The sequence below is a fragment of the Lathyrus oleraceus genome, chromosome 1, assembly GCF_024323335.1.
Source record: "Lathyrus oleraceus cultivar Zhongwan6 chromosome 1, CAAS_Psat_ZW6_1.0, whole genome shotgun sequence".
NCBI lineage: Eukaryota > Viridiplantae > Streptophyta > Magnoliopsida > Fabales > Fabaceae > Lathyrus > Lathyrus oleraceus.
In genome coordinates, this window is record NC_066579.1 from 19,416,500 (window position 1) to 19,442,201 (window position 25,702).

Genomic DNA, 25,702 nt, shown 5'->3' on the forward strand with positions numbered 1-25,702 from the left:
TTTTCTGGTTAAATGAATGAAGTGATTTGCAGAAAAATAAATGCACTAAAGTAAATTGCACAATGATATATTATGATTCCTCTTTTCAAACAAGAGGACTCTAGTCCCCTCACACCCTCTGAGAGATTTTATTATGTTAGAATTCTTGTTACAGTCTACCACTAAGACTATATTTACATAATTCTAACACAAGTAGGAAAGCACTCACACTTTCTATACTTTTACAATCAAGAGAAAAACCCTACTTTCCATTTTACACACTTGTTATCGCAACCTGATAAACAAGTTACATAATATAGATACACAAATGAAATATAGTTTGAGTACAAATGTGTTTGGACACTTTTTAAACACTTATAGGTTTTTTTCTCCTCAAGTGCTCAAAGAAGAAGATGGAGCTTTTTATCTGATATAAAATCACCCATTGGAATTTTTTTTTGTGAAATATTTTGAATACTGTAAAAATATGTCAGGAAAGAGGTGATTTTGAAAATAAAAATTCTTCTATTTTATAATGCACCAAATACCTCTTAAATTTAATAAACAATGATTGAAAAATAATCATGATCATTTGCAATGATATAGAAAGGTGTCATGACCATTTGGGATGAAGAGGTATAACAATGGTTCATGATTTTTCGAAATCATACAGAGGTTAATCGATTTACACATGTAGGTTAATCAATTAACCTTTCCATAACATTAAAAAAATATGTGAAAAACAACTAGGTTAATCAATTTACTTATGAGGTTAATCGATTTACTTAATCAAATTTGGAATGGTAAATCGATTGACATAAGAGGGTAATCGATTGACCTTTAATTTGAAAAACCAAATTTCGTTCAAACACAGCCACTGTAAATTGATTGACACATACAGGTTGATCAATTTACCTGACTTATACTTAGAAGTTTTTCTAAATTAAAAATGTCATTTTGTGCTATTTTGAAAATAATACATGTAATGATTTTGAAATTAAACTTTTTCTTTGAGCATCTAAGGTCTATATCATATGAAAAACATATTGTACCTTAAATAATCTTTAATTTGCACAAGCTTGATCATTTCATTTCCTTGAAACATAACCTTGAATCATTTGCCAAAAAACTTTAAACTTGACTTGAAACTTCCTTGTTGAATCTTTCCCTTCTTCTATATATTTGTCTTCATCGAAACATCTTCATATGAAACTTGTTTTCACAATAATCACATAAAAAGGACAAAGAAATTAAATAGAAACTTAATTGTTTATCTCATTATAGTTCTCAATTATTTGTTAGTTTATTTAATTTTTACAATTATTGCACAACTGATCTAATTACGCTATAAATTCAAACAATAAGTTCTCAAATTTTATCTTCATAAGGGATTGGCCACTTAATATTAGACATGAGAACGGGGCGGGGATAACAATTCACCCCGCCCCAACAAGGAACGGGTTTCCCCGCCTGCCCCCGTGAAGGAGAATAGCGATCCAAAACGTAGCGGAAATTAAATTTTTCTCATTTAGTGATCCTTACGAATGGGCAGGATCAGTGATAGGATCGTTACCTCTTGTGGCGATTGAAACCTTTGATGCAGATCTAAGGAGTGATCAGAAACGTTGAATGGTGACAACGCCTCTACTCAGTCCACACGAACGGATTCCTTCAATCTCAGTGCTAGCCCCTACGAATGAAGGCTTTTAGTGTGTGTGTGTGTGTGTGTGTGTGTGTGTGTGTGTGTGTGTGTGTGTGTGTGTGTGTGTGTGTGTGTGTGTGTGTGTGAGAGAGAGAGAGAGAGAGAGAGAGAGAGAGAGAGAGAGAGAGAAACGAAAATTTCAACTAAACAAATGCTTCTGTATAAGGGTTCTATTTATAGAACCACTTGTGTGGGTTGCAAGCTAAAAAGCCCACTTAAGTGTATGTGGCCCATATCTTATGATATGCCAAAATTATTTAAGCGTGTGGTACCTTACCATATTTCGTATTCTACTTAAGTACACCGTACCTTACGATGTTCTACAATTCACTTAAGTGCACCGTACCTTACAGTGTTCCTTATTTACTCTATCTCTCATCAATCTGTCCTTTTGTGTGTGACCTTGTAGGTTTTCACGATATTAGCAATTATATTAAATCACGTATTTAACATAATAAACAGTGAGCGGTATCTAGCAATACATCACTGCTACCCTAGACACAAAAATGTCATGTGATCTGACAAATCCTTTTGTGATAATACTTATGTGTACAATTACCTTTTGCCCCTATGTCTATATTGAACACAAGGCATAGACCGTGTCATCTTTGTCCAGTTCAATATTGGGCCCGTAGACATTTATCATGTTATGCAGGATGAGCAAATTCCATCTAGGTCACTCATATCCCTCAATATGCTTCGTGGAGTACCCATCAACTGTCTTTATGGTCATCCAGTTACGGACAATGTTTGATCATCAATAAAGCATTCAACTCTACATCTAGGGTCCATAGTGGTTTCAGGTCAAGGGTGGTATACACCATTATCACCATGAGAATAACTTATGACACTTTGCATAACATTCTATATGATATTCTCATAGTGGGTCAATCCAGTATGAATATTACTCCTAATATTCATACTTATGTTTAAGACTTGATAACTCCTTATCCATGATCCATGAGATGTGATCATCAGTCTATATACATAATAGTCTTAATGCTTTAATATTATCCCACTTCACAACAAAGCTCGACTACGAATACTTTAAGAATAATATCCTTGTGCTTAATGTGATCTCATGATTAAGTCACACTTGATACATTAAACAGACTATCTATTCTAGGGACTTTATTAAACAAACATAATAAAGAAAAAATAGTTTATTATTAATAAATAATTCGATACAAGTGCCAAAAATATTGGCCTCTAGGGCTTACACCAACACCCCACCCCCACCTACATAAATTGTTTTTTTTTTAAATATTTTTTCCTAACAATAAAAATCAATAATTAAACTGAATATTTGACCATTTCAAGAATAATTATAATACTTGGTCATTTTCATTTAATTTGTATTTTTTAAAAATAATTAATTATTATAATAAATTTGATATTTTAAGATTAAGAAATTTTAATGGATAATAAAGTTATAAAATATAAAGATAATAATTTAATTTTAATAGGCGGATGCGAGTTTAAGCATTATCAGCCCTGCCCCCTCCATTCTATACATTCCCGCCCATGCCTTCATCTCTCTATACTAGCCCCGCCCCCGCCTTTCTATACTATCCCCATCAGGGATAACAATTTATCCTCTGCCCCCAACAAAGAATGGGTTTCTCCGCCTCGCCCCCATCAAGAAATGGGTTTCTCCGTCCCGCCTCCGCCCCCACTCGCCTAAATTCTTTTTTTTATGTTTATTTATATTCATAATAATAAAAATCAATAATTAAACTGAATATTTGATTATTTCAAGAATAATTATAATACTACATCATTTTAATTTTAATTTATATTAAAAAATGAATAATAATTATAATAAACTTAATATTTTAAGATTCAAAAAAGGTTAATGATTCGTCTTCGTCCTCATCTCCAATTAAAGCGGCTATTTCTCGTTAGATTCGGAACATAAGCGATTGGGTCTGAATCTTTTTGCCATGTCTCTTTAATATTCACTAATAAAAAATATTAAGATATTAGATATAATCTAATTTGAGTTGTGTGGCCCAAGCCCAAAGGTAATTAGGGTTTATGATTTGTTACTTAATTTGTTATTTTACTTAGTAATCAAGTCACTTAGGTGTATATAAATAGACATTTTGTAGTTCTGTTTTATTATTCAATTCAATAATACAATTCTTATTTCCTTATTCTCTCTCTTTCTCTCCTCACTAAAAGTGTCTCACGCACTAACAAATTGGTATCTAGAGCTTGGTAAGATTCTTGATCATGTTTTCAAGAATTATACGTCAGAGATCGTGGGTTGTTGTTGATCATATGCTGCAAAGATGAATGGTAACGAAAATTTACCAAACTCTCTTCCAACTCTTAACAACAATAATTGGCTTCGATGGAGGAAACATATGTAATCTCTATTTGGCTTTCATGAAACCCTAGAAGTGGTTAGTAATGGGGTTCCTGCGATTGGTAAATATGCAACCAACGCACAGAGAACCGCTCACAAGGATGCCAGGAAGGAGGATTACAAGGCGGCGTTTTACATCCAATCGTTGGTTGATGCGGCTAATTTCGACAGAATCACTTATGTTGAATCGGCGAAGGAGGCATGGGATATTCTTGTCAAGTACTATGAAGGAGGCGAGAAAGTCAAGGTTATCAAGTTTTAAACTTTGCTATGACAATATGAATTGTTGTCTATGAGAGAATACGAAAAGATTGCAGGTTATGTGTCGAAGGTGCATAAACTTGTCAATCTCATGAAGGGTTGTGGTGAAACCCTAACTGATAAGATGATAGTTAAGAAGGTAATGTGTACGTTGACCTCTCATTTTGATCATGTTATCGTAGCTATTCAAGAATCCAACAATATTAAAACCCTAAAACTGGAAGATTTGGTTGGTTCCTTGGAGACACATGAGATTAGGATTATCGAAAGGAAAGGAGTTCAAGACTCGATACAAGCACTACAGGATCAGTCATGGAATAATAATGGTGGTTCAAAGGCAAAATCGTCAAGACTCAGGGCAAGAAGTCTTGGTTGAAACCTTACAAGAATAAGGTCAAAGATAGAGCTTCTAAATCCTCAAAAAAAGGAGAAGGAAATTCCTATCAGAAAGACAAAGAAGAGAAAAAGGTGTACATTGTTATAACTGTGAAAAGTGGGGTCACTTGGCCAAGTATTGTTCGTACATGAAAGACAAAATGCAAGGACGAAGGAGCGAACCTTGATTGTCAAGATTCAGATGATTCAAATGATATGGTGGTTATGGCTGTAGTTGCAAATGACCATGTCGAATCCAAGATCTGGTTCCTCGACTCAGGCTGCTCGAATCACATGACTAGTCGAAAAGTATGGTTAGTAGATTTCGACGAGTCAAAGAAGAGCAAGGTCAAACTTGTTGATAATAGCTCGTTGCAAGCTAAAGGTACTGTCAACATAGTTATTCAAAGGAGTAATAGAGTGAAAGCCTTGACCAAAGATGTACTCTATGTCCTTGGAATAATAAGCAATCTGCTAAGTGTTGGATAACTGGTCAATAAGGGGTTCTCAGTGGTTATGAAAGATGGAGCCTTAGAGCTTTTCGACATCCAAAATAACTTAGTTTTGAAATCTCCTCTGTTAAATAATAGAACATTTAAGACCATGACCAGTTAGACTTAGGTGCAATGTCTGAAAACAGTTGTCGACCATAAAATAATTGGTTGTGGCCTCCGAGGTTTGGCCATATGAATTTTAGGTCGCTCAATCAACTGATCACTCAAGATATGGTAACTGGTATACCAAGTCTTGAGATGCCCGACAAACTCTATGAAGGTTTCTAATTTGGAAAGCAGTCCAGGAAGTCTTTCGTTTCGACCATGATAATGAGATCCTCCTGCATACTCGATGTTATACATTCAGATGTATGTGGTCCTTTTGAGGAGCATACCATTGGTGGAAACAGGTATTTTGTTTCATTTGTCGATGAGTTTAGTTGAAAGTTGTGGATCTATGTGATCAAGAGAAAGGAAGAAGTATTTAAAATCTTTAAGAGATTCAAGATGCTTGTCGAAAACCAGAGTGAAAAGAAGATCAAGGTGTCGCGAACAGATGAAGATGGAGAATACACATCCAAGATATTTGAATCATTTTGTACAAAACATATTGTTGATCACGAGGTAACTGCTCCTTATACTCCTTAACATAATGGAACAGCAGAAAGAAGAAATATAACCATATTGGACATGGCGAGGTGCATGCTAAAGTAGAAGCATTTTCCAAAATCATTATGGGGTGAAGTTGTTTCGACTATTGTTTATATACTGAACAGGTGCCCTACTAATAATCTTAAGAACAAGGTTCCTGAAGAAGCGTCGAGTGGCAAACGAACATCAGTGAGTCATCTGAAGATGTTTGGCTATATTTGTTATAAGCATGTTCCTGATGAAAGAAAATGAAGCTTGATAACAAAAGTGAACTTATGATTCTAGTAGAATATCATAAGACTGAAGCATAAAGGTTGTTCAATCCAATAATTATAAGATTATGATTAGTCGAGATATTGTGATTGATGAAAATTCTTCACGGGATTGGAATTCTAGTAATGCAATTGACAAGCCATTGATGAGTTATGATTTAGTCGAAGCAAGTAATGATGTCGAAGTCGAAGATATTATCAATATTCCAGTTGAAGTCGAAGTTGTGAGAAAATTCTTTACTTTGAATTAATTTTGAATGATAGCAAATTGTGTGATCATCATCCAAATGTTGGCTGTGCATTACATTACATGATACATTTGTGTTTTTATTGTGTTTTTATCCCATTCTATTGTTGCATAACTGTACATAAAGACCTACATTGATACATCTCTTAAAATAACTCATAAAATCCATTTTGTGTCAGTATGCATCAACACATAAGCCTATGTATCGATCCATACAGCATGTGGTAAATCACAAAACTTTTTTTGTTCAGTATGCATCGATGCACACGAGTCATGTATCGACACATGAAAGGCAAAATGCTCTATGGATCGATCCATACGATCCTTGCATCAATGCATGATCTGTTGAAACACCCTATGTATCAATGCATACGTATTAGGCATCGATACATGTTAGTGGAAATGTCATATGCATCAATACATACGAATTATGCATCGATCCATGCTAAATTCAATTCACCAAAAACTCACTTATCTTACAGTATGCATCGATGCATACTCTTATGTATCAATGCATAAGTCTGTTTTGTGCTCTAACAGTTTCTGTTTTTCAGCATATATAAGAGATGTTGTGACAGCAGTGCAAAAACACGAGTTCTTAGAGGGAAAAACAATTGAACACAAGATCAAAGCAGTGTGTAGAGGCAATTGTTTCTTGAGCAGATAGAAACCTGAAAGAGACTTCATCTTCTTCATCTTCTCAATCACTTTTCTTCAAGAACATCAACACATAATCATTCTTGTTCTTTGGATTAAAGGATCAACGAGATAACGTTCAGTGGTACGATCAAGGATCTAGCTGAGGGTTTTCAGTGGAACGATCGAGGATCTAGCTGAGTTGAAGATTGAAGGGGGTTTCGAGGAAAAACCTACTGGTTTGTCCTTCAAGAACTGGAGTGTTCTTGCGGGTTTGTTAGTCACGTTTGCAGAACAGATTCAGCCGCAGCGTTGCGTTTGGAGATCGGGGGATTTCGCAAGCAGGTCGTGGAACCGGTGAATTGTTTGCAATTTCGTGCAGGAAATTCTTGATCGTGCTCAGATCAAGTGGAGGTTTCATACAAGAAGAAGTTCTTGGAATTTAGAATTCTGTCTTTGTATCATAACCTTGTATCAACGAATTCGGCAATAATTGATAATCAAAGTTCTCAATTTCATTTGAAATTGAGAGGGAGACGTACCCACACGCGAGGACGACGTGGAGAACTTCCTTACCAAATCTCTGCGTATTATATTCCTCCCTTACTCCTTTTTACGTTTCCAACAGTTTTGCAAATTCAGTTAGTGTGTGGTGATTGTACCTTTTGCAAGACAGCAGTGGCAAGAAAACTTCTTTAACTAAACTCCACTATTGTTCATTATTGATTACATACACACCAACTGTTCGACAAAATTGTTAGCTAGGTTTTATTCATTGGAAATAGACTTTAATGATAAGTGCATTCAATTAGCTAAAATTCTGGTGTTAATAGTTTCTGTCATTCTTATTCAAATCCAGCATTAAACTCGCGTGTCCGGCTTTCTAGTAGCGGTTTAGAATAGACGGAAGTCGATTCGGGACTGAAATTTTCCGCCAACTTTAAAAACTCTGATAAAACTTTAAATCCGTTTAATTAAAAAGAGGTGATCTATTCACCCCCCCTCTCGATCACTAGCCACACCGTCTAACAAGTGGTATCAGAGCGCCGGTTCGCTGGTGCTCTGTGGCTGCCTGTAACAGTATGGATTCTGAACCAAAGGGGGCATATAATAGAGCGCCTATTTTCAACGGTGAAAATTATGGCTACTGGAAAGACTGCATGCGAGTTCATATAAATTCTGTGGATAGGCTAGTATGGGCTGCCATTGAAAATGGTCCTTTTTAAATCACTATGACAAATGCGGCTGGCGCCATAGTTCCTAAACCAGAAGATGATTGGAATGAGAAAGATGAGAAAAAGTGGTCGTGTGATTGGAGAGCTCGAAACATGCTAATTTCAGCACTTGGTGTTGATGAGTATTATCGGGTATCCCATTGCACGACAGCTAAAGAAATGTGGGATGCTTTAGAAGTTGCCCATGAGGGTACTACTGAAGTAAAACAGTCCCGCATTAACACACTCAATCAAGAGTTTGAGCTCTTTTGCATGAAACAAGGAGAATCTATCTCCGACATGCAAAAGAGATTCACTCATCTCACTAATAGGTTGAATGCTCTTGGAAAACCTGTTTCCAATGAAATTGCTACTAATAAAATTCTCAGGTGTCTTAGCAGGGAATGGCAACCTAAAGTAACAACAATTAAGGAAGCCAACGATCTAACGAGACTTACGATTACAACTCTGTTTGGAAAGCTGGAAGAACATCAGCAAGCATTGGAAAGTCTTGAAAAATATGAGAACAAAAGTAAGAAGGAAAAGGAGAAGAAAAGAGACAAAGAGGGAGAGAAGAAGCCAATAGCTCTTGTGGCCTCTAGCTCTAAGTCCTCACGAAAAGAGCAAAGCGACAATGATTCAAATAGTGACAAAGATTCGGATGATGAGGAAATGGGACTGTTTGTAAGGAGATATAACAGATTCATTCGAAAGAATGGAGTCAAGCATTCCGACAAAAACCTCATGAAGTTTCGAAGACAATCTACAGATTCGAAACAAGAAGAGAACAAGAAGAGTAGAGGAAGAGGATCTTGTTTTAATTGTGGTAAATCTGGACATTATAAAACGGACTGCCCTATGAAGTATAAGGATCAAAGAAAAGCTTCACCAAAAGGGTACAGCAAACAAAGAAGAGCGTACATTGCATGGGAAAGTGATAGTGATTCATCAAGCACACAAAGCTCAAGTGATGGTGATGAAGCCGCAAATCTATGCCTTATGGCTCACACAAAAAATCTGTCCTACCACAAGAAGAAAAACAATGACAAAAAGGTAAAACAAGCCTATTACAATAATTTCTCTTCTATGACTTTTTCCGAACTAAAAATAGCTTTTGAAAAACTGCATAACGAAGCTGTAGATGCTTTTAAAAGACTATCTTCCGACAAACAAATTTTTTCATTTTTGGAAGGTAAAGTATACAAAGCTGAAAATGATTTAGAAGCGTTGAAAGCTAGTATTGCAAAAAAATTCAAAATATTACATTGATGGATGTAGTAGAGTTAGGTATTGTGACGCTTGTCATATTTGGCAAAAAGAGGTAAACACTCTTAAGGTCAAATTAGAAAAAGCGTTGCAACCTAAGGTCACTTATGCCGTTGACTCTAGGTGGTTTAAGAAGTCGTTAAATCCACCATATGCAAAATACTCTTTCATTCCAAAGGATTTAATGAACAAGAATAAACAACCACATCATTATGGTTTATGTCATTATTGTTGTCGTGCTGGCCATACCATTGAGAAATGCAAGTTTAGGAGATTTCTTGTTCCTAAAGGTATTTATCAATGGAAGCCAAAAGGCAACCATGTTAGCACTTACCCACTTGGACCCAATGAAGATTGGGTACCAACTTCTCTCTTTTGATATTGTAGGATGAGTGCCTTGCTTCCGCAGATAGAAGGTGGTTTCTTGACAGCGGCTGCTCAAGGCACATGACCGGTGACATATCGCTTTTTATAGACTTCAAGGCAAAGAAGAAGGGATATGTTACTTATGGAGACAATAACAAAGGAGCTATACTCGGCAAAGGTAGTGTAGGTAATCCCTCCACCACTACTATTTCTAATGTCCATCTAGTAGAGGGACTTAAACACAATTTGTTAAGCATAAGTCAACTATGTGACATGGGCTATAAAGTTTCTTTCACAAAAACTTGCTGCATAATTGAACATGCTGAACAGAACATTGTGTTTAAGGGTGTAAGAGTAGACAATATCTATATGCTTGACCTTTTTGATGTATCTTTAACAAGTACTAAATGTCTAGTCATCTTGAATGATGATTCTTGGCTTTGGCATAGACGTTTAGCGCATGTTAATTTCGATTTGCTTAATAAGGTTGTATCTAAGGATCTAGTAGTCGGTCTACCAAAAATAAAATTTTCAAAAGACCACCTATGTGACGCGTGCCAAATGGGAAAGCAAACTAGGGTCTCTTTTAAATCTAAAAATGTAATTTCAACTTCACGACCCCTAGAGCTACTCCATATGGATCTCTTTGGACCTTCTAGGACAAAGAGCCTAGGTGGAAATTACTATGGTTTTGTAATCGTTGACGACTATTCTAGATTTACTTGGACTATATTCCTTCATAGCAAAGATGATACTTTTTCTGCTTTTAAGAATTTTGCAAATCTGTCCCAAAACAAAATGAATTCCAAAATAGTTACAATTCGTAGCGATCATGGTGGTGAATTTCAAAATTATCACTTTGAGAAGTACTGTGACAAGTATGGTATTGAGCATAACTTTTCAGCTCCTCGAACTCCACAACAAAATGGGGTTGTGGAGCGTAAAAATCGTGTTTTAGAGGAGTTGGCAAGAACAATGCTAAATGAGGGTGGATTACCAAAATACTTTTGGGCTGATGCTGTTAGCACAGCTTGTTATGTTTTAAATAGAATCTTAATTCACCCTATTTTAAATAAAACTCCTTATGAACTTTTGAAAGGAAGAAAGCCAAACTTGTCACATCTTCACGTATTCGATTGTAAGTGTTTTGTTTTGAATAACGGTAAGGAAAACATTGGGAAGTTTGATGCAAAAGCGGATGAAGGCATCTTTCTTGGTTACTCACTGTCAAGTAAAGCATATAGAGTGTATAATAAGCGTTTACTTACTGTTGAAGAATCTGTTCATGTTTCTTTTGACGAGTTTTATCTGAAAAATGTCGGAAAAGGTATTTCTTTTGATGACGCAGGTGTATCTACAGAAGACATACTCAAGGAAGTTGTTGAGGAAACTGATCAGTCCAAAACAGCTGCCCATAAGAAGGAGGAAGATACTAGTCATGAAGAAAATGGGGAAGAAAAGACAGCTGAAGTGAATGATCTTCCAACAGCTTGGAAATCCTCAAAACACCATCCCATTGACAACATCTTGGGAGACATTTCAAAGGGAGTAATGACCCGTTCTAAGATAAGTAACTTTTGTTCTCACTTCGCCTTTGTTTCACAAGTAGAACCTAAAAATGCCAAAGAGGCCTTGATTGATGAATTTTGGCTAATGGCCATGCAAGAAGAGCTTAATCAATTTAAAAGAAATGACGTTTGGGAACTTGTCCCTCGTCCGCGAGATCATCATATCATAGGTACTAAGTGGGTTTTTAGAAATAAGCTTGATGAAAACGGAGTGATTACTAGGAACAAAACACGCTTAGTTGCACAAGGGTATAACCAAGAGGAGGGCATAGACTATGAGGAAACTTATGCTCCAGTTGCTCGCCTTGAAGTTATACGTCTCTTGCTTGCCTATGCGTGTTCTAATGATTTTAAGCTTTACCAAATGGACGTAAAGAGTGCTTTTCTTAATGGTGTCATAAATGAAGAGGTATATGTTTCACAACCTCCTGGTTTTGAGAATGCTGAAAATCCAGATCATGTTTACAAATTAAAACGAGCTTTGTATGGTCTTAAACAAGCCCCTCGGGTTTGGTATGAAAGGTTTAGCAAATTCCTAATTGATCATGGATATTCAAGAGGTAAAGTGGATAATACTCTCTTTATTAAACACAAAGGGAAGCACATTCTTTTAGTTCAAGATTATGTAGACGATATAATTTTTTGTTCAACTAACATACACTTGGTCGAAGAATTTTCTAAGGTTATGCAGGGTGAATTTGAGATGAGTCTAATGGGGGAGCTGAACTACTTCCTAGGACTGCAAATAAAGCAACTTGATGAGGGTACAACAGTATGTCAAACAAAATACTGCAGAGAACTACTCAAGCGCTTTGGAATGAATGACTCAAAATCAATTGACACTCCAATGCCTACCAACGGAAATCTAGATAAGGATGAGCATGGTAAGTGTGTAGATGTCAAAAAGTTCAGAGGTATGATTGGATCTCTCTTGTATCTTTCTGCTTCTAGACCTGACATCATGTTTAGTCTTTGTATGTGTGCACGCTATCAATCAAATCCTAAGGAATCACACCTAAAAGCTGTGAAGCGCATATTTAGATATCTTCACGGAACACCTAAATATGGGCTTTGGTATTCCAAAGGAAGTGATTGTAGTTTAGTAGGGTACTCCGATTCTGATTTTGCTGGCTGCAAATCAGATAGGAAAAGCACAAGTGGCACATGTCACCTATTTTCAAATTCCTTGGTAAGTTGGCATAGCAAAAAGCAGGTTTCTGTGGCTTTGTCAACTGCAGAGGCTGAATACGTTGCAGCCGGTAGTTGTTGCGCTCAGATTTTATGGCTAAAGCAACAACTACAAGACTTTAACATTCAACTCAAACGTATTCCTATAAAATGTGACAACACTAGTGCCATAAACCTTACCAAAAAACCCTGTTTTACACTCACGCACTAAACACATAGAGATTAGACATCACTTTCTTCGCGACCATGTTGAAAAAGGAGACGTTGTATTTGAGCACGTTGACTCCAAAAATCAGCTTGCTGATATATTCACTAAACCTTTGGCAACAGAACCGTTCTTCAACATTCGTCGTGAATTAGGGATCTTAGATCTTTCTCATTTGATGTCTTAAGCTGTTGATTCTTAATTATATTATGCCTTACCTTGGTTGATGAGATTCGTTTTAGATATCATTTATCCATCACAAGATTACGTCAACAGAGGTAATATCATTCCTTTCTACACTTCTTTTACTACTAAGTGGTTGTGTATGTTAGAACAAAAGTTCTTACTCCAATTGATGTAAATTTGGATGCATATATTGTTTGCCTATACTGTTTGCACATTAACAATCTGACTTGTGAATTCTTCTTCTGCATAACCATCATAACATACTGCATAAAAATTCTCTAAAATCTGCTTTGGCATCAGTATGCATCAATCTAAACATGTTGGCATCGATCCATATCTTCTGCATATTTAAATTTTTTAAAAACAAGTTCAGGATGCATCGATCCATTCGTCGCATGCATCGATACATAGCCCTGGTACAAACAAAAATGCCTGATATGCATCGACCCATGGCCACATGCATCGATCCATACTGATGCTATGTGTATTAAATGAATATTTTCTCTCTCATGCATCGACACATCAGCCACCCTTATCACTTCCTATCTCAAAACTTCATATCATCAGTGCTCATAAACCCCAAAACCAGCGGCTAACCCTAATCTTCCTCATCATCACTCACTCTAAAACCCTAAATTTCTCATCACCATGCCTCCACGCTCTATTCCTTAAATGCTTTTTACCTTCTGTTTATCTCTAGTGTTATTACCCTTGCTTGTCATTCTTTGTGAGTGATACTTTACTTTGACGCTTCCTTCTTTGTGACTGCTAGCTTTTTTATCAATCTTTTTGCCATATTCTGCTACAACATGTTGCCTTGATAAACCTAGTTCTTCCTCTTTTTGATGTTGTCAAAGGGGGAGAAATACAGATATGCACAAACTCAGGGGGAGTATCACACATCTTGCCAAGAATTTGCCATCATCAAAAAGGGGGAGTTTGTTAGAAAATTCTTTACTTTGAATTAATTTTGAATGATAGCAAATTGTGTGATCATCATCCAAATGTTGGCTGTGCATTACATTACATGATACATTTGTGTTTTTATCCCATTCTATTGTTGCATAACTGTACATAAAGACCTACATTGATACATCTCTTAAAATAACTCATAAAATCCATTTTGTGTCAGTATGCATCAACACATAAGCCTATGTATCGATCCATACAGCATGTGGTAAATCACAAAACTTTTTTTGTTCAGTATGCATCGATGCACACGAGTCATGTATCGACACATGAAAGGCAAAATGCTCTATGGATCGATCCATACGATCCTTGCATCAATGCATGATCTGTTGAAACACCCTATGTATCAATGCATACGTATTAGGCATCGATACATGTTAGTGGAAATGTCATATGCATCAATACATACGAATTATGCATCGATCCATGCTAAATTCAATTCACCAAAAACTCACTTATCTTACAGTATGCATCGATGCATACTCTTATGTATCAATGCATAAGTCTGTTTTGTGCTCTAACAGTTTCTGTTTTTCAGCATATATAAGAGATGTTGTGACAGCAGTGCAAAAACACGAGTTCTTAGAGGGAAAAACAATTGAACACAAGATCAAAGCAGTGTGTAGAGGCAATTGTTTCTTGAGCAGATAGAAACCTGAAAGAGACTTCATCTTCTTCATCTTCTCAATCACTTTTCTTCAAGAACATCAACACATAATCATTCTTGTTCTTTGGATTAAAGGATCAACGAGATAACGTTCAGTGGTACGATCAAGGATCTAGCTGAGGGTTTTCAGTGGAACGATCGAGGATCTAGCTGAGTTGAAGATTGAAGGGGGTTTCGAGGAAAAACCTACTGGTTTGTCCTTCAAGAACTGGAGTGTTCTTGCGGGTTTGTTAGTCACGTTTGCAGAACAGATTCAGCCGCAGCGTTGCGTTTGGAGATCGGGGGATTTCGCAAGCAGGTCGTGGAACCGGTGAATTGTTTGCAATTTCGTGCAGGAAATTCTTGATCGTGCTCAGATCAAGTGGAGGTTTCATACAAGAAGAAGTTCTTGGAATTTAGAATTCTGTCTTTGTATCATAACCTTGTATCAACGAATTCGGCAATAATTGATAATCAAAGTTCTCAATTTCATTTGAAATTGAGAGGGAGACGTACCCACACGCGAGGACGACGTGGAGAACTTCCTTACCAAATCTCTGCGTATTGTATTCCTCCCTTACTCCTTTTTACGTTTCCAACAATTTTGCAAATTCAGTTAGTGTGTGGTGATTGTACCTTTTGCAAGACAGCAGTGGCAAGAAAACTTCTTTAACTAAACTCCACTATTGTTCATTATTGATTACATACACACCAACTGTTCGACAAAATTGTTAGCTAGGTTTTATTCATTGGAAATAGACTTTAATGATAAGTGCATTCAATTAGCTAAAATTCTGGTGTTAATAGTTTCTGTCATTCTTATTCAAATCCAGCATTAAACTCGCATGTCCGGCTTTCTAGTAGCGGTTTAGAATAGACGGAAGTCGATTCGGGACTGAAATTTTCCGCCAACTTTAAAAACTCTGATAAAACTTTAAATCCGTTTAATTAAAAAGAGGTGATCTATTCACCCCCCCCCCCTCTCGATCACTAGCCACACCGTCTAACAGAAGTTGTTACTGACATACCCGACACAATCAAAGTCTGAGAGGTTATGGCTAACACAAGTCAGAGACCTCAAAGAACTAGAGCTCGTCCAACAAGACTTCAAGACTATGAAGTGGTTAATAATGATGAAGTCACAACAGATGGAGAACTAGTTCATTTTACTTTACTTGTAGGTGTTGTACCAATCAACTATATAGAGGCTTTAAAGAATATGAAGTGGAAGTATACTATGGTCAAAGAGTTACAAGCAATCGAAAGAAATAACACATGGGAGTTGGTCGAATTGCCAGTACATACAAAAGCTATCGAAGTAAAGTAGGTGTTCAAGTTGAAGCACAATGTTGATGGGTCGATAGCAAGACATAAGGCGAAATTGGTAGCTCGAGGATTTCTTCAGCGAACAGGACTCGACTACTCTAAAGTCTTTGCACCTGTCGCAAGATTGTAAACTTTTTACTAGTGGTAGCCTTGGCCTGTAAGCAAGGCTGGTCGACATTTCAGTTAAATGTGAAATCGACATTTTTTAATGGACCTTTAGATGAAGAGGTGTACGTCATACAACCTCCTAGGTTTGTGATTCAGGAGGAAGAAAGGAAAGTATACAAGTTGCACAAAGCGCTCTATGGTCTCAAGCAGGCACTTAGGGCATGTAACAAGAAGATCGACTCATACTTGGTCGAATTAGGATTCGTCAAATGAAAAATTGAGTATGGTGTTTATGTTCAGGTTGTGGCATAAGATATAACAATCATTTGCTTATATGTTGATGACTTTCTAGTAACTGGAAATAGCTTGAAGAACTTGTCAAAGTTCAAAAGAGCTGATGAAGAAGGAATTTGAAATGTCGGATATGGGAAAATTGTCATACTTCCTAGGCATGGAATTTCAAATGTCGAAGCAAGGTATGATGCTACATCAAAGAAAGCATGTCAAGGATATACTCAAGAGATTCATGATGGATGATTCGACTCCTGCATCTTCGCCTATCGGACCAAATTTGAAGTTGAAGAAGCATGGAGAGGAAAACAAAGTTGATCCAACTTTGTTCAAACAAATTGTCGGATTTCTGAGATATGTGTGCAACAGTCGACCTAATATATGTTTCTCAGTTGGATTAGTGAACATATATATGAGTGAACCAAGGGTGTCCAACATGAAGACTATAAGAAGAATCCTGAGATACTTAAAAGGATCGACAAACTATGGAATTTTATTTCGACGAGACTCTGAAAGCAAATGTTGATTGGTATGGAGATAAGGAAGATCGAAGAAGCACTACTGGATATTTCTTTTAAGTATTTGGTGCCCCAATCTCATGGTGCTCGAGAAAGCAACGTGTGGTGGCAGTGTCATCGTGTGAGACTGAATATATAGAAGGATCATATGTTGCGTGTCAAGCAATTTGGGTCAGATCTGTGCTGGAAGAGATCGAGATCGAAGTGAAGAAACCTTTGGTACTGCAGATCGACAATAAGTCAACCATAAATCTTGTGAAGAATCTAGTTTTGTATGGAAGAAGTAAGCACATAAAAGCTAGATTTCACTTCTTAAGGAATAAGGTGAATCGAGATGAATTTGAAGTAAGACATTGTTCAAGTGAAGCACAATTAGACGATACTTTCACCAAAGAATTGAATATCGACAAGTTCCTAATGTTGAGAAAGAAATTAGGAATAGTTCAGATCGACAATGATTAATGTGTTTCGACAACTTAGATTATAGGGGGGTATGTTGAGATATTAGATATAATCCAAGTTGAGTTGTGTTTACTTACTAGTCAAGTCACTTAGGTGTATATAAATAGACTATTTGTAATTCAATTTTATTATTCAATTCAATAATACAATCTTTATTTCTTTATTCTCTATTTCTCTCCTCACTAAAAATGCTTCACGCACTAACAAAAATCAAATAATAGTGTGAGAATGTAAAAAAAAAACTAACTCATTGTTTTGGTAAATATCCAACTTCCTTTCGGTTGGAGTTTTTTTTTTCTCTCAACATTTGCAAGTCTTTCTCATTGTTGCATCGAGTTATTAAGAAAATAATGAAGACTTAATTTTTTTGCAAAGGCAACGAGAATAATGAATAAATGATGTTAAGCTTAGACTTGCTAAAGTGTAAGTACATGAAGAAGGGAAAAAAAAAGTGAGTTGCGTGTAGATGTTTTCTTTCAAGTTTGGAAAGTAGGCTTCAAACTAATGCCATTATGACAACATCCTTCTTTCCAATAAAATTCATTTAAACTTTTGCCATACAAAAAACAAAAAGTCACTACAGAATTGAGATCCCTTTTGGGTTGTGCTGCTTGGGCATACTATATGAGGCAAATAAATTTAAAGTTAGACATAAGATTACTATTTAAAAAGAGAATTTTTATTTATCCACCTCAAAATGTTGGATAGAGTTATCTATAGTTAAAATATATTTAAAATATAAAAAATTAAATTATTTAATAAATAATTAAATATGAATAAATGATTTTTAAAAACTATAAAATAAGTTTTATAATTATTTAATAAATAATAAAATATAAAAAACGAAATAATATTAAGTGATTTAATCTACAATATCCAACTTTTTAATGGATAAAAAACTTGTCACTTTTTTATGTTCAGGTTGCATGTTTTTATTGGCTAAGCCAGAGATGCAGTATATGTGCCAATGCAATTTAAGGGTCTTTAACAAAAGAAACAAATGGTGGGTGGTGATTGGATGCTTTTTCAGTCAAGACATTTCGATGATGAAAGACAAAATCCTAAAATATTCACCAATCAATCATTTTTGTAATTCATTTTTCTTCAAATATTTTTTAACACTTTAAATTTCAAAATTTATTTTCAAAGAAAAAATATTTTGTAGTATTTATTCTTTGCAACGAGTTTTTCAAAATAAGTTCAACACCGTCACAAATGAACTTAAAACGTCATTAACACGACACTTTTGAAAAGGAATGATTTCTTAATTATTACAAAAATCATACGAGAAATAAATTAAGATAAACATGCATAATAATAATAAAATTCTCCAATGTCAGTGTTAGAGTAAGAGTACACAAATCTCATAAATATTGGATATCAAGCCGATTACATATTCATAAAATTAATCTTTAAGACATGAGAAATTAACATCTAGCTACACTTCATAAGTAAAAAATATTACATAAAAAATTAAGTTTTTCAATTTTAATATCAATCTAATCAATCTTTTAACATCATTCCCCAATATAATTATGTCTCAAACAAAACAAAAAAATATCTGCAGATTTAATGTTACCTGCAGATTTTTTAATTTTTTATCTGTGGATAAATCCGTAGGTAAATTTGTAGAAAAATCCGCAGATAACATCAAATTCGCAGGAAAATTCATTGATAGTTAGAAAAAAATAAAAAAATATATGAGACACCAATTGAATTGGCGCCTCATATTTAATCCATTTTTTGTCTGAAACATGATTATATTGAAAATTATGTGGAAATATTGGTTAGTTTGGTATTAAAATTGAACATTTTGGTTATTTACGTAAAATTTACCCAGAAGTATTCATGACACTTAGCACATAATATGTGTTTTGTGCAAAATGTATACACGAATACTCATTTTCTTATAAATTGTAACATTTTGCACAAACACTTGGTACCAAATTACTCCAGAAAACTTGGCAAATGCGATACTATATACTCGCATGAGACATATGCTCGAATGAGTTGATCTGAGAATCATGTTGGTGACTATTCAGGATAAACTTTAGTTGCAAAATACCTTTGGACATTAAATAAATTACTCACTAAGCCACTTATAAAATTTCCATAGTATCCTTGTATTATCTAACAAATCTCCCTCATTAGGTTTATTCAATTTTATTTTTCCAACACCGGGCTTGTGAAACCATACTTAGTTGATGATCGTATATAACCATTGGGTTCTCATGCTCTCACATATATATATTGGGTCATTGAAGTTAACATTTGTCCTCCCCATCTCCTCATCCTATGTCACTCCTTAAATTGAAGGATCATCTTAAGCATTGACCACGACTTATCACAGTTCATATCATAATTAAACTCGCATATTTCACAACACATTACCTAATACGCATATGCACTTATCACATATTCGTCACATTTATAACACTTAGTCTTTTAAATAAAAGAACACTGTCTATAGAAGAAATAATCCATATTATCTTTGATGAACATAATCTCAAATCAATAGAGGTAGAAGTGATTGATTGTGCATGTATTTGAGAGAACTTAATTCTAGAAGACAAGGATAAAGATAAAGATTTTAATAAAAAACAAGATCTAAGTATAAATAAAACAAAAATCAATCAAAATTAATAAATAATCAATAACCATCAGGATCTACCCTAGGAATGGAGGACCACAAAAAAAAATAATCCAGAATATCATTGAAGATGTTTCTAAGGAATTATAACTCGACACTCCCTTAACCAGGTGTGTAACTTGATGGATTTCGTTTCCTAAATTAAGCCAAAAAAAGTCAATGAAGCTCTCATTGACGAATATTGATCTCTTGTTATGCAAGATGGGTTAAATAAATTTGAGATAAATAATGTTTGAGAACTTGTTCCCAAACCTTCATCTTGTCCAATGAGTACTTGTGCACCTTCAAGTTAAATATTATAAAGATTTGTTAACAACATTCGGCATGCATGGAAAAATCAAAGTCAAACTCAACTCCAGTGAGTACTTCAATTAGTTTAGATAAGGATGGAAAAGGAAACATAGTCGACTTAAGCAAATATTGAGGTATAATCGATTCTCTTCTTTATCTTACCACATCTCATCCTAATACCAAGTTTATTGTCTGTCTGTGTGCATGTTTTCAAGCAAATTTCAAACAATCACATCTCTCTGCAATTAATTGCATTATGAGGTATCTCACTAGTAAATCACTTATGAGTTTATGGTAACCTAAATGAACATACTATGGTTTAGTTGGTATTATGATTGTGATTTCCCTAGTTGTAATTTGGATCAGAAAGCACCACCAATACATGTCATTTGCTTGAAACCTTTCTTGTATCTTAGTATAGTAAGAAATAAGACAGTGTTGTGTTATCCTCATCTAAAGCAGAATATGTCACTACATGTAGTTGTTATGCGCAAGATATCTAGATGAACAACAATTAAGTGATTACATAGTTAATCACTAAACTGTCCTAATAAAACGTGACAATATTAGTTACATAAATCTCATTAAAAATCCAGTACTTCAGTCTCAAACTAAACACGTTGAGATTAGAAACCATTTTATTAAGGACCGCGTAGAAAAATGGAATTGTATAATTGAGCTTATGTTCTCGTGTAATCAATTAGGAGGTGTTTTTATATAACCTCTTCGTAAAGAAAATTTCTTTTTTTTATAATAACTAATTTAGGGATCTTAAATCAATCGCACATGCATTAAATTGTTTAGGTGATGCTTCTTTTTCTTCCCTTTCTAAAAGTGAATATATGTTCTATGTGATGTTTGTCTATTATGCCTTTTTGATAATGTCAAAGGGTGAGAAATATACTCTCAGAGGAACTAGAATATACTTTTTTTAATTGTTAGGGGAAGTTAACGACTTCAAATATTTTATATATAAATTTTTGTGTTGCCACCTCCAAAGAGATGTGTTGTCATCATCAAAAGGGGAATAATGTGGTGCTATATAGATAATATCATTAAATAGTTTTGATGATGATAACTCTTAAAATGGTTCATAATGATGAAATCTGATTAGAGAAAGAGATATCTCAAGTATCACAAATCAAATATTTCAAGTTTCATTTGAAATTTCTATACAAAGGTTAATCAAGAAAAGAAACTTGAAGGTGTAGAGTGGTTATCTTGAAGATGTGAAAATGTGAAAGCTCATCTGGTATTGTGTTTAACATTTTATTTAAAGTAAGTCTTGAGGTACTAAGATAAAGCATACTCTCACACACACAAATATTTTCAGACTTGTCTTCTGTTTTGATAAAAACTTATTAAAATCAATTCCGGCAAGTGCTTAATTGATAAAAAAAGCTTATTTAATCAATTAGGAACATAAAATGCACTCATTAATCAGTTAAGAGGTCCTTCTAATTGATTAAATTAAAGTGTAATGTCTCCTAATTGATAAAGCAGGGTGACGATTGATTAAGTGGCATCGAAAATCAAAGGCTTGGTTAATCATTTGGTACACAGTTTTAGTCGATTAAATCATTAAAAAGGCACGTGGATTATTTTCTTTTTAGGTAATATTTTTCTATATAAAAACTTTTTCTCCTCATTTCAAAACACCAATTTTTTGAATAATTTTTTTTTACTATCTTTCTTTCTCTCATTCGTTTATAAAGTTTTTTCTCACTAGAGTTGCCTTAGTTTCAAGAGAGTGAAAAGTTTCATCTAAGAGTTGTGTTGTACTAATATTGTGCTATAATTTCTTATTCAATACCATAGTTCTCTTGTGATCTCTTTCTAATAGATTTGAAGGTTTCAATCTAAACCTATAAAAAAATTGGGTGAAGGTTATTGAGTTAAGCCTATCTAAAAGCTATGATAAGGCTATAAAGTTGAACTTGTGTAAAAGTTCTGGTTGTTCCTAAAAGGTTTGTGTGTTGATCATGTGCAAAAGTTTAAATTGTCTTGTAAGGTTATTTGGACTGGTCGTGTGAAAAAACCTAAGTTTGTTTTAGTGAAAATCTCAAGGAGAAACTCTTGGGGACTGGAGTAGGCAAAATAATTAGGCTAATCTAGGATAATTCTCTGGTGTGATCTATCTATCCCTCTTCTCTTGTACTTTTTTTTAAATTTATCTTTCATGATGCTTATCTTTGTATTTTCTCTTCTATTTTATTCTGTTGTTTTATCCTTGTTTATTCATCTCTTCTAAAATAAACAATTTTAAATCAAAGTTTTTTTACAAATTGATTTTTTGTAATTTCAAATATCATAATTCACTCCCTTTTGCGTTTGGAATCCCTTGGTTAACACTATTCACTACCATACATATATCCTAATCGTAATCACCTCTACTTACCGTGGACACTTTAATGCTTCACCATAAAATGGACTTTTTAGTCTCAAATTGGAACATGTACATAACAAATAGCATAACTCCACCCATTCATAAATAAGATGGTATTAGATCTAAAATAGTGATTGTAATGTTTAAATATAAATATTTGGATGGAATGCGACTTACCCCCACTTAAAGAAATTACCTGAACAAGAGTTGGTACCAAATGGTGCTTTATAAACAAATATTTTTTAGAGTTAACTGAAGATTGAAAATCAAATGAATGGGTTTGAATGGTTGATGTAGAGATCTTTAAAATGTGATAAAATCCTCTGAAAATTAGGATCACAATTTTGATTATAAACCCTTGAAAAGTTGAGTTTAGTCTTAAATAGTGTGCAATTATTCCCATTATCACATATGTGAGTGAAACTTGTTACATATGTGATACATGTTCCAATTTAAAATGTATCACTAAATACATATACTCTCATATGTGAAGGGAACCGTCACATATGTGATGCAACACATAACGATATCATGGACCATCTAACCCCGCTTGTAGATGTGAGTCAAGGGCTTCACACATGTACCAAAGTTTGAAGAAAACATTTCACCCAATGGCCACAGTCACATATGTGATCCATATTCCTCGCATTTGCATCAAACCATGAACAAATAACCTAACTAATTAGTTTTTCTCGCACTTGTGAGCCTTATGCATCACATATGCGACAAAGTCATGAGCCTTATGCGTCACATATGCGAAAAATTCAAGACAACAAAATCCATCCCCTATGCATATGCAAGCGATATCTCTCGCATATGTGAGGAACATCTGACTTGGATTTTTTCTCTCATATAAATATCACAGACCTTTCTAACTTCACTTACACTATTTGTAACACCCCGTTTTTCTAAGTTATTTATTTAATTGAAATTGTGTGTATTTAATTATTTAAATCGATTCTATATGTATTGGGTGGTGTTTGGATAGTTAGTAGTAGTATTTGGTGTTTTAGGTTGGTGGTACTTAGTTCTAATTAGTTAAGCAAATAATATAATTGATAATGCTAGAATAATGAGAATTATTACTAAAATAATTAGAAGAAGCAATTTTATTTAATTTATTAAAATAAATAGAGAATGAAAATGAGAAAAATAGAAATAGTAGAAAATAAGGGGAATATTAGTAGTATTTTCATTAAAATAAAATGTGAGGAAAGAGGGGCATGGTGGTAAATAAGAGGATAAGTGAGGGTAGTGTTTGAAGTCTTTAATTGATAGAGATTAGGTTACTAATAAAAAGGTTAGTAAAAGGATTTTGAGAGTTTTTACGTAAAACATAATTTTGGATGAAAAGAGGAAGACGCAAGGGCTAGGGCATATGAAGAACTTCATTGTTAGAGCTTGAAGTTGCATCTTGCGGGAAAATATAAGATATGTGGAGATTACTCCTAATAGGGTGTATTTTTCATGTTTGGGTAGAGGGATACCCTTAATCCCATTAGTTTTCTCCATTTTTTATTCCTTTGATGAATGTTGGATGAACATATGTAATCAATTCTGTAATTGCATGATTATATGTTGTATTGTATGAATTTTGTACACTATTTACCATGAGATTTGGGTGTTTATAATTTGTTATATGTTTGTATGTATGAGTGTGCATATGTGAGTGATGAACTTCATGAGTAAAGTATGCAAATCTATGATTAATTAAGTGAAAAATTGCATGTTAATTGATAAATAATTGATGTTTAGATATTGTATATTATCTCCCTTTTGTTATGATTCGATTTGGGGTCAGGGGATGAAAAATTGGAGTTTTGTTTTGAAATCTATTACAGAAAATGAAGTTCTGCTTCTGGTTCAGGGAGACAGCTGTCACCCTGATGACGCCTTGACTGTCATCGTGTTTAGAGGTACTGGCGGGCGTCAACTGCTTGACGGGTAGACTGTCATGGTCCCAAGGCATGTCTGATTGGGACGGTCATCACATGTGTGACATGTGTGGTGACGTCGAAGGTGACAGGCGTAACCTTGATGACACATTGGCCGTCATCGTGTTTAGAGGTGCATAATTGTTTTGTTTTTTCGATTTATGATGTTATGTATTATTTCATGCTACTAATTGGCTGATGTTTGGAGATGCATGATGTTGTTATCATGTTGTTATGGATTTAATTCACATGTTTTGTATGGTGAATAATGTTGTTTTTTATTTTGGTGATTATGTTGTTGTTATGGTGATTATGTTATTGTTATTATGGTGATTGCATGGTGAAATATTTTGGTGATATTGCATGTTATGGTGAATCATGCATCATGGTGCACAAACTTTGGTCCATTTTTGGTGTGCTCTAGTCCTATGATGGGGATTCGGGAGCTAGTAGCTGGTTCCAGATAGGAATCGGTGAAGCGTTACCTATGGTGATGGTAGTGATTTTGGTGTGCTCTGGTTCTATGGTGGGGATTCAGGAGCGATATGAACATGTGTTGTCCATAATGGTACCGCATGAATTGTTAAATTATGGTGTTGAGTTCATTGTATTCATTATATTTATATGCATCGAATAACTATGTTGATGTTGATAATTGAGAAGGCTTTGGTGATGTATGCAATTTAATTGTGTTTGAATAATTGTTGTTGTTTGTTTAGGCTACCTTTGCATACTTTTGCACCGTTAATTATTATGAGCGTATTCTCACCACTTTGTTGTTTGCGTGGTTTTTGTGTTCCTTCTTGGGGTACATACGAGCATTTAAATGAGTAGATGCTTAGAGAATGAAGGATGGCGTATAGGTTGTTCTTCCTTTCCCGTTTTATGTGTTTATTTAGTATTTAGTTGCTCTAATATGTAACACCGAGCAAGTGAATGATTCATGTGATTTTGTTTCTATTTGCTGTAACGGTTTCTTATTTTTATTATAATAATTATTAATAATAAAAAAAACCAATTTTAATGTGGTCCATAGTTTTGGGATTTTGGTTCTGAAAAGGGTATGATTTATTTTGGTTTTAATGTAAATTGATATGACCATTTAATTGGGTGGTAATGAGTTTTAATGGCTTTAAATTC